Here is a 12713-nt window from a genome sequence, read left to right on the forward strand (position 1 = left end):
ATGGGTATTTCAGACTCTGACGCAGTGTTGATGAATACAAAAAATAAAAGACATAAGTCGCTCCAATGTAATTCGAAGATAAGCACTAAACGTCTCAGCGCTCTAAAGGGTGCAGTGCCAGCAGGTGGAGACAGTAAACGTAGCTCTGCAGTTGATGATCTCAATTGCCACACATAACCATCCCAGGTGCTTGCTTTAACTTCGCGCTATCAAATGTTGTTGCATGTTGCATATGGTGCCTAGCTTGTATTGATTCCAATTTGGTTAAATTGCATCAGCTTACTTTACACATTATACCTTTGATAATGACATGCCTTCCTGTTTTTGATACATACTACATATGTCTATTAACCATGTTCATACATCAAACTAATGCTCTTTTGTATCCCTCATCAACCACTTATGACGAGATAGTCACCCCCGTGGGTTACTGTGAGACGCGCTACTTGTTTAAAGAATGCAGTGTCATCCTCCCCACATGATTCTCAAGAAACACCAAGGCTAAATGAAGATAGTCAGCGTAGCTCTCTAGTTGATGACCACAATTTCCCCACACCACCATTGCAAGTGCTTGCTCTTACTTGGCAGTGTGATATGTGGTTGCATGTTACATATGGTGTCTACCTCGTAATGCTTTAATCTATTTATATATAAAAAGTGCTTTACGAGGTAACAAAAAAAGAGAATTAGGCTAGAAAATCCCATAATAATGAGAAACATCTGGCCATCAATTTAAATTCATTAGGCGAGCACAACCAATGGATTGAAAAGATTAAAAATTACCCACCAATGCCCTTAATAAGTTATCTTGCCCTCGTAAAAAAGAACCCTCTTACCAAAAAAACTTCAAAGCCCTTCGCTCATGCACGTCAAAAGAAAACCTCATAGCTTTTCCCTCTATCTGTTGCATCCTCATAACGTGAAAAAGAGGCAAGCTTCAAAAGAAAGAAAAAAGAGGAAACGACCTGGCGGCAGCCATGACTATCACTGAGGCCTCGAGCGCCGGCGACGTCGGCTATCAGCGGAGACCGAAGAAGACGACCTGGTACTCCACCGACTCAATTCTTCCAGTTATCCTCTTAAGGTATGCTGCCCCTTTCCAAACCCTAGGGTGTAGATCGGTTGATATTCGCTATCCCATTGCTTTAATCAAGATGTGCCAAGATTGATTAAGGAACTTGGCTTCATAGAAAAACATTTAGATTCATGATAAATTTTAGATTGGTTGTAGATAGCCGCCGCGCGCGTAGCTTGGCAAAGCTAGCTTCGTCAAGTGGCTTGATATGTACATGCACGGCTAGCCGGAAACACCTCGTACATTGACCTGCTAGGGCTAGCTTGGTCTATGACGCCGCCGCACACGTAGATTAGCAAAGCTAGCTTGAAGGAGTATCTCTTGATCAGTACATCCATGGCTAGCCGGTAATCCCCCGAACGTGCGTGCATGCCCCCAAGTTAATCAGCCTCTGAAATCCATAGCGTGCATGCCCCCAAGTTAATCTTGCTAGCTTTGTACCAATTGATTACTAATTCTGCTATGTTACAAGACGTATATACCAGGAGTTGGATAATTTAATCCTTACTTTATTAATTTACAGTTACAAGTGTCGCTCACTAGCCGGAAACAGAATGTGACTGCATTTTGTTCCATATTTATATAAAGTGGGCAAGGGAAGCAACTTAAGCAATACAATTTAAAATGAAAAGTAATGCCGCCCATGGCCAGGTGATCTTTCTTAGTGTAGCGGTGGCACCAAACAGACAGATAAACACAGCTTGGTTAAATGATGTCTTCAGGTCAGCAGCTTTTACATGTTAAGACCATGTTACTGCGAAAAGGAGCAGAATACAAAAGAATAAAGTTGCGCATTTATATATATTGGTACTTAAATAGATCAATGAATACTATAGTATGATAGAAGCAAATATATTCAGAGTTAGGAGCGGTAGCGTTACCGTGAATCATGACAATACTTAAGATAGAGCTGCACCTTCCTTTATAAGGCAAATGTACTGAACTTTGCAAGAGAATGCAAATTTAGAGTATAAGTAGGAACAACAAATATCACAGAATAAGATGGTCTTGTTAGAGTTATAATATAAGTCATGTACCCCTTTGTATTTATCCCGTTGTATAAGGGGTTTCCTGCATATGTTCCACACCTGTACATGTATATATATCGGCCTATGGCCTCATGGGAATACAAGTTGCTTATTCCTAACATGGTATTAGAGCTCTAGGTTTCTTTTTCGCACGCCGCAACTCGTGCCCGATCCGCTGCCCCGGCCGACGCATCGGCCTCCTCGTCACGCGTCGTGCGCAGCTCCCTCTGCGCCCCCGCGCTCCCGCTCGTCTCGGCGCCCTGCATCGGCGTCTCGGCGCCCTGCATCGGTCGCCTCGCCCCCGCTCGTCGGCCGCCGCCGAAGCTCCCGCTCGTCTCAGCGCCGCCGAAGCTCCCGCTCGTCTGCTCTCCCCGTGGACTCCCTCTGCGCCGCCGACGCTCCCGCCGCTCCCGCCCGCCAGCTCCCGCTGTCCCTGCGTTCAGGCGCCGCTCCCGCCTGGCAGCTCCCGCCGCCCGCCGGGTACCTGCTGCTCCCTCCGTTCCCGCGCTCCAGTGCCTGGACTCCGCCCCTCCCGCCTGGACTTCGCATCCCCTTCCCGCGGCCGCCGATCTCTGCTCAGATCGAGCATCTCGATTGGAAGGTCTGATCTCTGCTAAAAAAAAATGTCGGGCTATGTTGCTGTCCCTCGCTGCCCGGTGATTCCTGACGGAGTTTTCAGTGTTTGCTCTACTGACCCCGTCTCGCACATGTGCGTTTCTTCCGCGCTTGGTGCTCGTTCGTCTGTGCTATCGTCCCCTGTGGCGACTCTCGCACGTGGTGATTGTCGCTCTACATCGACTCTTCCTGCGACTTTCATCGGTGATTATCGTTTTACACCGGCTCCTCTCACGGCCCCCATCGGATGTGTTGATGCATATGACTCTATTGACCCGCGTCTTCCTTTGGCGCTTGGGGCTTGTCTGCATGTGCCCTCGTCTCCGTCACCGGCCTCTACGGATGATGTTGCTTATGCTATGTCGCCTCCTCTGGCGGTTTCCACAGGTGGTGGTGGGCCTGGTGGCTGCTCCTCTCCCAGTGCTACTGCGTCATCTAATTCAGCTATGTACTTCACCGAGCAGGAGATTGTGGGACTTCGTGGTCTGCTCACTGCCTCCGGCTCTTCATTGCCGGGTGCATCTCCGTCGACCTCTTCAGTTGAGCTCCTGACTGAGCAGGAGATTACGCGCCTTCGGTGCTTGCTCGCTGCATGCTCTGGTTCTTCACCGACGGGTTCTGCTGGTTCTGCTACTGACTCCTCTGGCATTGTGAGACCACCTTCATCACAGTCAGGTACATCTCCATGGATTCTGGATACTGGAGCATCTTTTCATATGACTCATGATTCATCCACCTTGTCTTCTATTCGTGCTCTTGATTCTCCTATTCATGTTCTTACTGCTGATGGTACCTCCCTCCCGGTTAATGGTCGAGGCATTCTTAGCACCTCATCTTTTCATGTTCCTGATGTTGCTCATGTTCCTCGACTTACCATGCAGCTCCTTTCTGGTGGTCAGATTGTTGACTCCGGTTGTCGGGTGATTCTAGACTTTGACTCTTGTTCTGTTCTGGACCGTCACACTGGTGCTCTCCTTGGTGCTGGCCCCCGACACCGTGACTCTCAGGGTCTCTGGGAGCTTGACTGGCTTCACCTTCCCTCCGCTGCTTCCGCCGCCAGTCTTTCCCCCTCTGTTGCCTTGTCTACTAGCTCTTTTCAGCAGTGGCATCATCGCCTTGGTCACTTGTGTGGCTCTCGTCTCTCATCCTTAGTTCGACGTGGTCTTCTTGGATCTGTCTCCGGCGGTGTGTCTTTAGACTGTCAGGGTTGTCGGCTTGGTAAACAGGTCCAGTTACCTTATCCTCATAGTGACACTGTGTCTCAGCGTCCTTTTGACCTGGTTCACTCCGATGTCTGGGGTCCAGCTCCCTTTGCCTCAAAAGGAGGTCATCGCTACTATATTATTTTTATAGATGATTTCTCTCGATACACCTGGATATATTTTATGTCTTCTCGTAGTGAGGTGTTATCCATCTATAAGCGTTTTGCTGCCATGGTTCACACTCAGTTCTCTACTCCTATTCGTGTTTTCCGAGCTGACTCTGCTGGAGAGTATATCTCCAAGATGTTGCGTGGAGTCCTTGCTGAGCAGGGTACTCTTGCCCAGTTCTCTTGTCCTGGTGCTCATGCTCAGAATGGCGTGTCTGAGCGCAAGCATCGTCACCTTCTTGAGACGGCTCGTGCGATGATGATTGCCGCCTCTCTTCCGCCTCATTTTTGGGCCGAGGCTATCTCCACTTCCGCCTATCTCATCAACCTTCAGCCGTCCGCTGCTTTGCAGGGTGGCGTTCCTTTTGAGCGTCTTTTTGATCGTTCTCCCGATTATTCGATGCTTCGCTTGTTTGGTTGTGTTTGCTATGTTCTTCTTGCCCCTCGTGAACGCACCAAACTGACCGCTCAGTCTGTTGAGTGTGTCTTCTTAGGCTACAGTGATGAGCATAAGGGCTATCGTTGTTGGGATCCTATCGGTCGTCGGATGCGTATCTCTCGCGACGTGACTTTTGATGAGTCTCGTCCTTTCTACCCACGCCCATCTTCCTCGATTTTTTCAGTGGAGGATATTTCTTTTCTCACTTTTCCTGACTCACCTATCACCCCCGTTGCGCCTGTGCCTATTCGTTCCACTCCCTCTGCTTCTCCACCTCTAGTCGATTTGCAGCAACCATCTTCTCCGGTTTCCTCGCAAAGCATGTCACCGGATTCTACGTCTTCATCTCCGGTGCCTTCTTCGTCGCCACCCCCCGATTCTACCTTGGCGATTCCTCCTTCTATTGTTCCATCTTTTCCTCAGCATTACACTCGTCGTTCATGACCTGTGGATGCCTCCTTGGATGAGTCGTCCTCTTCCACTCAGCCTACTTATGGCTTGCGTTCTCGTCCTCGTCCGCCTGTTGATCGCTTTGGATTTCCCACTGCTGGTGCTGCTGTTCTTGAGCCGACTTCTTATCGTCAGGCTGTTGTTCATCCTGAATGGCAGTTTGCGATGGCAGAGGAGATTGCTGCTCTTGAACGCACTGGTACCTGGGATCTTGTTTCTCTTCCTCCCGGAGTCCGTCCCATCACTTGTAAGTGGATCTACAAGGTTAAGACTCGCTCCGATGGTTCTCTTGAGCGTCACAAAGCTCGTCTTGTGGCTCGTGGTTTTCAGCAGGAGCATGGTCGTGATTATGATGAGACTTTTGCTCCTGTGGCCCATATGACCACTGTTCGTACACTTCTTGTTGTTGCCTCTGTACGTCACTGGTCTATATCTCAGCTTGATGTTAAGAATGCCTTTCTTAATGGTGAGCTACGTGAGGAGGTGTACATGCAGCCACCACCTGGGTATTATGTTCCTGATGGCATGGTATGTCGTCTTCGTCGCTCTCTCTATGGCCTTAAGCAAGCCCCTCGCGCCTGGTTTGAGCGTTTTGCCTCTGTGATCACTACTGCTGGTTTTTCAGCAAGTGCTCATGATCCAGCATTGTTTATTCACCTTTCTCCTCGTGGTCGGACTCTTCTTCTTCTCTATGTTGATGACATGATCATCACTGGGGATGACCCCGAGTATATTGCCTTTGTAAAGGCCCGTCTTAGTGAGCAGTTTCTTATGTCTGATCTTGGACCTCTTCGCTACTTTCTTGGGATTGAAGTCTCTTCTACCTCTGATGGCTTTCTTATATCCCAGGAAAAGTATATTCAGGATCTTCTTGCTCGTGCTGCTCTTACTGACGAACGGATTGTTGAGACTCCTATGGAGCTCAATGTTCACCTCCGTGCTACTGATGGTGTTCCTCTCCCTGACCCGACGCGTTATCGTCATCTTGTTGGCAGTCTTGTTTATCTTGCTGTCACTCGTCCGGACATCTCTTATCCGGTTCATATTCTGAGTCAGTTTGTTTCTGCTCCCACATCGGTTCACTATGGTCATCTCCTTCGTGTTCTCCGATATCTTCGGGGCACGATCTCTCACCGTCTATTCTTTCCTAGCTCCAGTTCTTTACAGCTTCAGGCCTATTCGGATGCTACGTGGGCTAGTGATCCTTCTGATCGCCGTTCACTTTCTGCTTACTGTGTTTTTCTTGGTGGTTCTCTCATTGCCTGGAAGACGAAGAAACATATTGCAGTTTCCCGTTCGAGTGCTGAGGCTGAGTTGCGAGCCATGGCTCTTTTGACGGCAGAGGTGACTTGGTTACGGTGGTTACTTCAGGATTTTGGTGTTTCTGTCACTACACCGACTCTGCTCTTATCTGACAGTACAGGTGCTATTAGCATTGCGCGCGATCCTGTGAAGCATGAGCTCACCAAGCATATTGGTGTTGATGCTTTCTATGTGCGCGCTGCTGTGCAGGATCAGGTTATTGCTCTTCAGTATGTGCCTTCCGAGTTACAATTGGCAGATTTCCTGACGAAGGCCCAGACTAGAGCACAACATGGCTTTTATCTCTCCAAACTCAGTGTTGTTCATCCACCATGAGTTTGAGGGGGGGGGGGGGGGTGTTAGAGTTATAATATAAGTCATGTACCCCTTTGTATTTATCCCGTTGTATAAGGGGTTTCCTGCATATGTTCCACACCTGTACATGTATATATATCGGCCTATGGCCTCATGGGAATACAAGTTGCTTATTCCTAACAGGTCTCATATATCCTATTAGATTTGGGTCAAAAACTGGATAAATAGCATATGTGCACCTTACGATTTGAAACCAAATGAATCATTGTATAAGTAGTTTACCGCTCTTACTGTACATGAGAACAAAAATCTTGATCAGAAAAACTATCAAGAGGTCATGCCAGACTAGAAGACAGGCCACGACTGTTGCTGTACATAGAACAGAGAGCTTGATCAGAAAAGCTATTTTTCTAAATTGTTTAAGCAAAGCAGACATAATGTTGCACAAATCTTATGGAAGTTAGGTACGTTCACTAATTCAACTACCAGAAAGTTTTGTGTGTGGAGAAAGCATTAATGTGTTCTCTTCATAGTAAATTAACTACCTATATTTAGTACGTGTTGTCGTTTTATTTTGTCTGACAAATTACCTTTCAAAAAAATTATATTGGGTGCTGAGCTCTAGATGGTGGAGGTACTAGAGAATAACGATGACCATACCAAAGAAAACTCATGTTACAAGCTAGCCCTTATTTTTCCTTCCAACATTAGAATTCATATAATTTTGTTGTTGTTGCATCATTCGCAATACTCTGACCGTTTTCGGGTAAATGTTTCTCTTTGATCAAAATCGATTTGTTATGATGTCAGTGAACCAGATAAAATACGTATTCTGGAAAAAGTAAATTAAATTTAGTTATTAATTACTGATTACTTTTAGCTTTGATGAAGTTTTCTATTACACAATTAAATAGAAATACGAAAAAAGGATGAAATAGCCTATGCATTCTAAAGGGAAAGGTAAAATTAATTTTTCGACTACTACTTTGAATTTGCTGATAGTGATACATTAGAAAGTAGAGTAAATATTGAGAAACAATGGTCAGGTATGTACAAAATCCATATCAAAGAACAAGTATAGTTGAAAAGATTTATGAACATGATTCTGTGCAGATGTCAAAACAGCCATGAGACTGAAGGTAATTTATATAGCTACGTCAATTTTAGACTACATAGATGATCCTTAAGTCACTTTTTCATGCTTAAATTCTTACAGTGGCGACAATATCAGGGATCACGCTATGCGGGGATATTTTATCAAATATGGTGAATGAAGAACTTTTGCACAAGCAAACGATAGTGGTTGTCACTTCGAGTTTGGACAGAAATTCAATGGTCAGAACTTTAATCTTTTTGTGTAAATCTAAATCCAAATTTACTAAGCATTTATTACCAGGGCTATCAATACCAAATATGGGCACTCTATACTTTCTGATATTTGTGGCTTAATTTGTAGTACAACCCAATAATCAGGGCATCCGTGTATCATTAAAATTTGTATAGACTTTTTTACTGCTCAATTATTGAAACAATTGTCTTTGGGAAATATTAAACTATAGCTACTCACAAATACACTAATTAGTAGTACTTAAATTTTTCGAGTATGAATGGGGGCCTGTCGATGCCAAACGGAAGCACAGAAAAAGTGGAGGGGACAGAAGAAAATTAACACTTTTCACTAACATATAGTATTTTAATTACATTATATTGGTACAATCGTACACACACAGGAAAAGGCTAAGCAAAAAAAATGATATGTAGAAATGAAAAGGGAAAAAGGAGACCTGTAGGTCGAAGGATGTTGCCGCTGTGGAGGAAGACGACGACATGTCGGGCTTCCTCGAGTGGGAACAGCGACGAAGTCTGGGTTGCAGGATTGAGGAAGACAACGGCGCCAATATCCTCATACAAAAGCTGACTCCATGCTGGCTGTGGGAGTAGAGATCCATGCCCAAACATCCCCTACACGGATGCTGACAGCGACGACACCGTGCAGATCAACGATCTCGCCTCCTCCCTTGGAGCTGCTACTCGGGCCCTGCTATACATCCATCGCCGCTTACAAGGCGAGGAGACGGAGGAGGCGTACGAGCCAAACCAGCCGTCAACGACGGTCACCATGTTGCCGCACTGGCGAGTCCAGCTGCGGGGATGCCTGCAGCTGAGGACTAGCAGGCACAAATCAACGGAGCAAACTGATGGGGATTAAGAATTACCAGTGGTACCAGCCGGACCTGATTCAGTGGCAATAATTTTGGAGTGAACGGATAGAACAAGGAAAGGAGAAAGGGGATCGGGGCATCAGGCAAGAGTGAAGGTGTGAGTGACAAAGAAAAAAAATCTCATTTTTGTAAGCGTAGAGTGAAAGAGAAGATGTGTCGTCCCTGTGGGCATCTGCTTGAGATTGTTGGGCTAAAGCCCAACCAATCATACCAGCACAAAAGAATCAATTTTTACTTCTTCTAAAAAAATCATTTTTTTACAAAACAACACAATTAAAAAAACACAACAATCCTAATTGCCAGCTATTATTACAGAAAAATATAGTGCATATTCGGCCTAAATTATAGTATATTTTATCATGCAAACATATAGTACATTATCATATGAATAAAAAAACCGTAACAAAGGAAAAAAACTCACTACTCATATTTAGATGGGTATGTCCGACCATATTTGTTGTCATAATTTCCACTCAATAGTAATACATCGCCTTGATATTTTGACATCATATCAATACTTAGGTATTATCCCTGTTCTCCACTCATATGTTTTTGACATAATTTATATTAGTACATATATGGAATCATATGCTTTTCATAAATAAATTTCGTTTCCCTCTCATAATCTGCTGTACCATGGTTTAATATATGCATAATCTACTTGAAATATGACGACCAAATTGAAACTACGGGCAATCACATTTTTCTTCCTTCCAACTTGACAAACCGCAGGTAACCGAGAGATGGCACATCTATTTCTCCCTAAAAAAGGTGAACTACTAAGCAATTTTTAATTAAAAATAGATAAAACATCATAATGCCAAAAATGATATGAATTATAAATTTCACAATGTGATTCTTAATTAAAAATACATTTAGTACGCTTTGCATAATAAGCATGTAAATGACAAACATATATATTTACATGTCACTGAGAAAAAAATACCCAGAAAAAACTATGTTAAAATGAGACTTATATTTGTAAATTTCAACACATTTGGTCTCAATGCGTCTTTAGGAAGAAAAAAAACTACTATGTTCTCATATTAAAATTTCTAAAGTTCTAGCCCGCGCATCGAGCGGGCCACTTTGCTAGTTAGGGTAAATTGCATCTGCTTAGTTAACACATTATAATTGTGAATATGACATGCGTTTCTGTTTTTGGTACATATTACGTCTTTCTATTAACCATGTTGTTACATCAAACTACTTTTCTTGTGTATCCCTCATCAATCACTTCTGACGAGACACCTTCAAGTTGACAGTGTAATATTGGTTGCATCTTGCATATCATTTCAAACATGTATTGCCTCTAATTTGTTAAAGTGCCACTTATAATGAGACACATCTAACTTGGTAGAGTGATTTTGGTTGGATCTTTCATATGGTGTCTAGATTGCATTGCTTCCAATTTGTTGAAATGCCTTCTGCTTAGCGTTTTTCATACATATTCCATCCTCCTACAATGTGGTTGCCATACATAAAAGTTGTGTTCGTCAGTATCATGCATCAACGAATTTGGAAGTGTGAATTTCATTCATTTTTCTTGTGTGTTTACTTGAGAAGGCAAAATCTAAAAGGACGAAGGCACAGAATGATGGTGGTCCTCTGGAGCAACTGAAACAGATGATCTCTGCAGATTCTCCTGCTACTCCTACTGCAGTGCAAGTTTCGAATCTCATCTCCCCTACTCCACAACCCCAGGTGCTTGCTCTAACATGGCAGTGTGATATCTGGTTGCATGTTGCATATGGTGCCTAGCTTGTATTGCTCCTAATTTGTTAAATTGCATCTCCTTAATTAGCTTACACATTATACATGTGAATATGACACGCCTTCCTATTTTTGGTACATACTACATCTGTCTATCACACCATGTTCTTACATCAAAATACTGTTCTTGTGTATCCTGCATCTATCGCTTATGATGAGACAGTCACGCCCGTGGGTTAGTATGAGACGCGCTACTCTTATAAAGAGTGCAGTTTCATCCTCTCCACGTGATTCTCAAGAAACAACAAGCCTAAATGAAGATATTGAACGTAGCTCTGTACTTGAAGACCGCACTTCCCCTACACCACCATCGCAGGTGCTTGCTCTAACTTCGTAGTGTGATATGTGGTTTCATGTTGCATACGGTGTCTAGCATGTAATGCTTCTAATTAGGGTAAATTGCATCTGCTTAGTTTACACATTATACCTGTGAATATGACATGCCTTCCTATTTTCAGTACACACTACATCTATGTGTTAACCATGTTCTTACATGAAACTACCTCTCTTCTGTATCCTGCATCAATCACTTACGATGAGACACCTTTATTCGTTGCATATTGCATATTATTTCTAGCCTGTTGCGATGTATTGCTTCTAATTTGGTCAAATACATTTGTTAGGCCACCCTTTTAATTTGGCAGAGTGATGTTGGTTTCATCTTTCATATGGTTTCTAGCTTGCATTGCTTCTAACTAGTTTAAACACCTTGTGCTTAGTTTACACTTTATACATCATACATGTCAATATGTCATGCCGTCCTGTTTTTCATACATATTCCTTCCTCCTATCATGCGGCTATCTTACATGAAAGTAGTATTCGTCAGTATCATGCATCAATGAGTTCTGAAGAGCAAATTTTATTCCTTTTTCTTATGGGTTTGTCTTGACAAGGCAAAATCAAAAAAGAGGAAGGAAAAGAGTAAGGAAGGCGACTATATCTGATCACACCATGTTCTTACATCAGACTACTGTTCTTGCATATCCCGCATCAGTCACTTATGATAAGGCACCTTTAAGTCTCCACTGTGATATTGGTTATGTCTTGCATATGATTTCTAGCATGTACTGCTTCTAATTGTTGAAACACCAGACAGTTTGAACTTGGCAGAGTGATATTGGTTGCACCTTTCATATGGTGTCTAGCTTGCAGTGCTTCTAATTTGTTGAAATGCCTTCTTCTTAGTTACCACATCATAGGTGTGAATATGTCACGTCGTTCTGTTTTTCGTACATATTCCATCCTCGTATCATGTGTTTGCCTTTCATCCGAGTAGTGTTCGTCAGTACCATGCATCAATGAGTTCTGAAAAGCGAATTTTATTCCTTTTTCTTATCGGTTTGACTTCACAATACAAAATCAATACAGCTGAAGGAAATTAGTCCGGCAGTGGATGATGGTGGTCCTTCGGAGCAACTCAAACAGTGGGTCTCTACAGATTCTACTCCGCCATCCTACCAACAAGATTCGCAAGACAACACAAAGCTGGACAGTCAACGTAGTTGTGTAGATGATGAGCACATCTCCCCTACTCCACCATCACAGGTGCTTGCTCTAACTTGGCACTATTATATGTGGTTGCATGTTGCGTATGATGTCTAGCTTGTATTGCTTCTAACTTTGTTGAATTGCATCTGCTTACTTTACACATAATGCCTGTGAATATGCCACATGTTCCTGTTTCTAGAACATACATGTAGATGATGAGCACATCTCCCCTACTCCACCATCACAGGTGCTTGCTCTAATTTGGAACTGTTCTATGTGGTTGCGTGTTCCGTATGATGTCTAGTTTGTATTGCTTCTAATTTTGTTGAATTGCATCTGCGTAGCTTACAACTTATATGTGCAACGATCAGTTACCCATAAGACACATTTAACTTGGGAGTGTGATGTAGGTTGCATCTTGCATTGTCTTCTAGCTTGTACTGTTTCTAATTTCTTGAAATGGCACTTACGACGAGACACTTTTTACCTGATAGAGTGATATTGGTTGCATGTTCATATGGTGCCTAGCTTTCATTTCTTCTAATTTTGTTGAAATGCTTTCTGCTTACTGTTTTTCATACATATTCCATCCTCCTATCGTACGTCTGAATATGCAATGCTGTCTTTTTTTGTATA

At 43.4% G+C, this 12713-nt stretch overlaps 1 long non-coding RNA gene across 1 annotated transcript; it reads right to left on the bottom strand.

Moving 5' to 3' along the window:
* Positions 1 to 1522: 1522 nt before the first annotated feature.
* On the bottom strand, positions 1523 to 10193 carry LOC120966267 (uncharacterized). Its single transcript, XR_005759688.3, has 3 exons — positions 8378 to 10193; positions 1957 to 6962; positions 1523 to 1829 (listed from the first exon to the last, which is right to left on the bottom strand). It is a non-coding gene; the product is annotated as an uncharacterized lncRNA (long non-coding RNA).
* Between the last annotated feature and the right edge of the window lie 2520 nt (positions 10194 to 12713).

The sequence above is a fragment of the Aegilops tauschii genome, chromosome 6 (assembly GCF_002575655.3).
Source record: "Aegilops tauschii subsp. strangulata cultivar AL8/78 chromosome 6, Aet v6.0, whole genome shotgun sequence".
In the NCBI taxonomy this organism is placed as follows: domain Eukaryota; kingdom Viridiplantae; phylum Streptophyta; class Magnoliopsida; order Poales; family Poaceae; genus Aegilops; species Aegilops tauschii.